Raw genomic sequence first — 6,569 nt, 5'->3', positions numbered from 1 at the left:
TTCCCACTGTTATCAAATGCTTGCTTATAGGGGGGCATCTGATTGTTGGGGTTTCCTCTATTTTCTCTATTGTCTTTACCTTACAATATAAAGTACCTTGAAGCAACTATTGTGATTCGGCATATATAAATAAAATTGAAATCGATCGAATTGAACTTACATAAACATAAACATACTCTAAAATAAAATGAGAGAAGATGAGAAAGCAATACTTCCACACATGACACAAGCCCTTGTCTCCACGGATGAACGTGCTATGCCTTATAAGACATAATTATAAGTCACAGTGATTTGTGCTTGTAAAAGAAGGTTGCTTTTAAGGGGACAAACAGAAGGGAGAATGATATGGCAGTATTTTTGGAGAATGGCTTATTATCCTCTGCCGGATAATGAGCCCAAACACACCTCAAGGCTTTATATTGGCAAGTAATGCTGGAATAACATGAGTACCAAGAGCAGCCTGAGGCTGCATACCTACACCAAATCCAACAATTCCCTCCACAGCATTCATGAAACAAGTCATGCATGATGTGGAGCTAATCGGGATCCAGATATCCTTCAGGATCCTGAATAATTTTCTTGCGAACATCAAAATAATGTCTCCCAGACTGACTTAATAAGTTAATGACTTCTAATTTGGGCTGAGCTATACTTATGTAGACTTTTACAGCATTGTAAATATATCCTTTTAAGCAATACGAATAAGAAACAGCAAAGAAAACATTGGATAGGCAAACTAGACCAACTACCTAACTACCTAGAGGAGGTTATTTAAGTTAAAAAACAAACAAATGTAAAATATATCCACTAGTGGTCTTAAATATACATAAGATTAATTCTGACAAGTTTACCAAAGTATGCTACATCCAATTTCAAAGGATTTCTTATGGTACACATTTACATTTTGAACACATTTATAATGTAAATTAAGGTCTTTTGTCTAAGTTTTCAAAAATGAAAGTTACCCTCTTGGTTGAACTTATTACTTCTCCTTATTAGTTCTCCTAAAACGCAGCATCTTAAACAAGGAACTGCCTCATTTCGAAACAGACGGTGGATGAGTGGATTTCAGTCAGACCTGCGTTTCCAAAATGAATATAGAACATGTTAAAAGACTTCCTGCGGAGGATGATGATGATCTAAATTTAATACACTTTTAGGTCACAGCAAACTGCTTAAGCTGTCAGGGAAATGACAACCAGAACACATATTTAGTATCTGTAGGTGTTTGACAAAAGCTTATTTGAAAGTTCATTTCCTGAACAACCACTTCTGTGGAAAATATATAATAGATGGATAGAAACAAACTCCTTAGCGATGAATTTTAAATGTATTTGCATTCACAGATATTTTGGGTGAATACATAGCAGCCGTTACCCTAATGTGGTATAGATTGCGTCAGTAGAATACGAGCAAAGAAAAAAGCATAATACAGTACAGCATAAAGTTGGACTTTTTTTTCTCAAATGACGTAAGAAAACGCCTTGAAAATTATTTGATGTCTTATATAAATTTTTATGAATGCTGCTATTTTTTTTTACATACCTGTAGATTTTACTGCATTTGACTCAATTTTAATTGCCTGGTCTTATTTTTCTCTCTGGCACTTTTTTAATTTTCAACTTTGGAAATGTCTGAAGAAGAAATGATGGTATGATAACCAGCATTTTCTTTGTAAGAGGACAGACCATGAAGAAGAAACTCCACTGATCAGGCTGAACCAAAATAAAACTACCAAGAGTCTTTACTGCCATCTAGTGGCTGCTACCATGAGCTACAACACATGAAGGCAGTAAGAATTAATTCGCCCTCAGTCTTGAAATGTAAGCAAACAAACCTCTTGAGATTTGTTGTTTCATTTTATCCCATTTAATTAAAAGCTGCTGCTTGGCTGGTATTGTTTCCACCTGATAAGTTTCATTAAAAAGTGCTGATGCAGACACTGAAATAACATAAAGGTGCACGCAAAGCGCTGTTACATCAGCCATTAGCAGAACAGAAGAATATCTGATATTAGGACTTTTTTTTAACTAAGCTTTGAGAAACTTTTTTTTCTCCTTGTGTTATACATTGTTTTATAATAAGTCTTAGGGAAGTGTTGCCCAACTTTGCCTTCAATCATACTCTGTGACATAATTGTACATCGTTCCTTTAAATCATTACAGATACTTAGAAAGTGCAGTAAGTACATCTGAGGTATGCAAATCCAAGAGCTGATGATTTATAATATTTATAATTCATCTTTTTTTTTTATTAACAGGAAGAGGTGGCATATGCATATGCATATTCAAAAAGATGGCTGAGAAAAAATAAGTGGATTTAGAATTTTCCCCTAGTTTAGTGTTTTGTGTTTTCCTTTAAATTGTATCCCACAATAAATAGGTGGAGAAAGGGGGAAACTGAGACATTAAAAAAACATTAAAAAGCAGAAAATGAAATGCCAGATATGCAGAAATGGTCTGACCTCTTACTTTTTGTATCCCTCCCAAAGTTCAAACAAAGCCTATCCCCGTGACTACCAATAACAAGTATATTTAACTAGTGTGTGAACATATAATGTGTTCAAAGATGGGTGTGGTTTTATCAGATTGATTTTTCTGTTGGGGAACTAAGAAAGGTAGCCCAACACACACTGATTAGGAATTGGAATAAAAGAACTCTTCCGCATATAAAGTTTACATACACTCGTCATGCACATGAACATCATGAATGATTTCTTTAAACTGTTCTCTTTCTAGGGTGGGATGATCGTACAGCATACATCTTTAATAACTTTAATAAAATCAGCACACAAGTTTGGATTTATTTAGGATTTTCTCTAATCTACACACAATCAAAATGACACATACAGGCTCAAATATTTGCATACACGTCTAATAATATTTGGTTAAATGTTTCTTAGCAAGTTGTGCCTTGCTAAGACGTTTTTGTAGTCATAAACACTCTTGTGGCATAATTCTGGTTGGATAGTTGACCACTCTTCTTGGCACTGAGAATGTGTACAAATTTTAAATAGGCTTTGGTAGCGCCATTCTAATGTTAGCCCACTTTATCGATTTTGGAAAACAGTTTTAATCTGTGTTTGGCCTCATTGTCCTATTGGAACACCCAATGGCATCCAAATTTCAACCATCTAGCTGTTGATTTAAGGTGACGTTGAATAATTTGGACATAAAAGGCCTTCTTCATTATTCCATACACTTTGTGGAACATACCATTACCGCTGGCAGCAAAACAGTCACAGTCCCAGAGCATGACGCTACCACCGCCATGCTTGACAGTTGAAACCCTCACCTTTATCTAGTTCTCTTGTCATTATGGCCAAATAACTCAATCTTTGCCTTGTGTGACAATGAAACTTCTCCAGAAGTCCAGAAATCCAGAAGAATTTGGGGTTAGTCTGCCTTCTTAATTATTCCATCCACTCTGTACCAGTACAGCTGGTATCAAAACAGCCCTAAAGAATGCTACTGTTGGTAGTGGTAGCATCGCTCTTGGTACAGTGTTCTTAGGTTTGACAGCCTCACCCTTACAAACACACCTGCTCTCATTTTGGGCAGATAGCTCAACCTTTGTTTCCTCAGAGTGTAAAACCTTTCTCCTGAAAGCATTTCATGGTCATATTAAGGACCCCACATCTGGCGATTCTTGAGTAGAGGCTTAGGAATAATGTTACCAAGTTGGTAAGGCAATTTCTGTAAAATTGATTTAAAAAATGTTACTCTACATTTCCAAGATATCCAGTTGCTCCTCCAGAATGATGGTGTTCAGTTCCACCTGCCTACTCCTGAATAATTAGTTAGTTTATCCAGACAATACCGAAAGGCACAAAATCAACACATCCACACTGCAAATACTCCGAAAAAAAACAAATACAAATAGCTGGCAGCAAGACAAACACAGAAATAGAGGCAGAGTGACTGCACACAGAAATCACGAATGCAACTATGAAGCAGCGTGTTTCAATTGACATAGCCAACCAACTAACTAACCAACCGTTAGCTGGGTGGGCTATTGATCTGAATATTGATCGACTGAAGGGTGTGGTGCTCCACTGCAGCTGTGCTTTTGGCCAGACACTCAATATGGTAATATTAGGGAGTAAATCATTGTCATGCAGCCAAAAAGGATATTAGAAAGGGCTCCACTGCTGATATGTGAACTTTATTTATATATTTATATCCTAAATCTGTTTTGTTATATCAATACATTTTTTAAGCATAGCATCTGTCCCTGCAGTTGATGTTTGATCAACTCAAACTACAGAAACGTACAAAAATAAATGTCTTATGTGTTTACACCATTTTACTGGGTCTTTTAATACCTCTTTTAATAGAACAGTGGGAGCTGAGGGTTCAAGATGAAAAGAGGGCTCTAGTTCCTTTGTCCGTTCTGATCCTTTCCTGAGGCCAAGGGAACGTGAGATGCAGGAGGGCAGGCAGGTGTGGTTCCAGAGGTTTGTCTTGTTTGAGTTGGGATTGCAAGACCGAGCAGACCAGTGTTGGAAAGCCAAGTGAGTAAACAGGTGAGTTGCAAATTGTGGACAAGGCCGAGAAGAACTGGAAACAGAGAGACAGCACAACAAGTGCAAGGGACAACTAGATGCTGCAGTGCAACCATGGGGATCCAATTTACCTCTGCAGGCTCAAGCTGATCCTTCAATGCTGCTCCTTGATTGATGGAGGATAAAAAAACATTTGAGTTTGGTAAGAGGCAAGAACCTGACTCCGCCCAAAGGGAGGAGCCCAACTCAACCTGGACCCAGAGAAAACGTTCCTTCAACCAAGACCCTCATCCCGGACCATGACATACTTGTAACTTGATGGCTTAAATGATTGGCAAACTCATTAACTCATTAACTTTCTGTATGCCAAACTCCAGAAGCTTAGTAATTAGAAGAAAATTAAGATGTCTAAAAACTCTTTCTATCTTTTTACAAAATAATATAAGTCAGCTGAAATTCTTAACACTTTATCAACTAGATTACAAGAGCTGCTGGTTCTCTTTACAACTTTCTGGGTGATTATTTATTTTTTGCCTCCTCATTTGGACAAAGGACACTGTACAAAAATAAATAAATCCACTGCATATTTGAAGTAAGTTACTGGGAGTCCGAGTGCTGTTTCCAGCAACTTGCTAGTTTCATTTACCATAGATATCATAATGCATTACACTATGTATGATAATACAAAACATTTTAATTTACTATATTTTCACTACATTTTATGTTACTATATTGTATTGTCATTATAATATTATTAAATTAATATAAAATCATTTAGCCTATAACCATATTCTAAATTAAAATGTCTAAGCAATATGTATAGTAGAACTTTTAGCAAAGCTGTTAGGAAGATGACAGCATCCTTGGCTCAAACTCATAAATGACAGCTGCAGTAAAACTTTGCAGGCATATTAAAGATTCCCAGAGAAAAATTCATCCTGACTAAAGTAATGACCTGACTTCTTATCTGGCTTCTCAGGCAGGTTAAAATGTTTTTGACAGACACAAAATTGGCTGTAGTTCCCAGACACCTAGTATCGCAGTAATTTTGCTACTTTTCTAATATTTTTAATGTCTCAGCAATAACAGCTCCCAAATTTGGGATCTGAGTAAATATCAATAAAATGTCAGCTAAAATTGCATGAAATGTGATGCAGACATTGATGAATGTCGTTCTACATTAGTTTCGAATATCTTTTTTTTTAGCATTTGAATTCTGCTCTCCCCAGCATGAACTGTATACCATGAGCCTGATCAGGAAAATAACTGCAAAGCACCAGATCTGTTGCATGCAGATATTACAGTTATGCACATCCAAGCTGTAGTTGTCAGTGATGATGTCACATATTGATGATTCACACTCTATGAAACATCAGTTTACTGCTGACTAATAGTTTATTGGTCTCAAGCACTAGGGAACCAGTCTGCTGTCAATAAATATTTTTTTCATAAAACAAAAAACAAACAAACATGTATTTTGTTAAGCTGATCAAAGATCATTTCACCATTTATACTGGAAATGCAGTTCTTAAACACTTTTTACAAAAGTGAAATGATTACTATCCAAAATTAAGGACTAAGGTAAAATGAATGTAGTATGTAATGTGAATCATTTTTTGATTCATATTCTATTTGTTTTTTCTGTAAGCAGATGCTTGTACCAGCTGGTAAACATTTTTATGTCTTCTTTAATGGCTGCTTTGGGCATCTTAACATGGGACTGTGTGGGTGTGAATAGAGAAACTGTAGTTCAGCTTGGTAGTCTGTTGGTCATTCGTGGGAAGCTAAAAAGTGCCTGTCAACCTGCATAAAGCATCAGTTGTCAGATGGGGGCATAGTGCTCAATATGTATGCTCACTGGGATAATCTTACATGTGCTGATGTTGGTCTGTTAGCAGTTCACGGAGAAGAGCACAGTTACAATTGTTGTTAGAATTGTTAGCAAACATGTTCATCAAATAATACAAGCAGTAAACAATAATAACAGAATATAAAAACAATACGCTCCACATAATATTTCAATCTGCAATAATTGCTATATTTTCTATATAATATAGTGTTTATA

This window comes from Neolamprologus brichardi, chromosome 5, assembly GCF_056152115.1.
Source record: "Neolamprologus brichardi isolate AB-2024 chromosome 5, ASM5615211v1, whole genome shotgun sequence".
NCBI classification, from domain to species: domain Eukaryota; kingdom Metazoa; phylum Chordata; class Actinopteri; order Cichliformes; family Cichlidae; genus Neolamprologus; species Neolamprologus brichardi.
The sequence above is the reverse complement of the archived record's forward strand: the minus strand, read 5'-3'. Positions refer to the sequence as shown.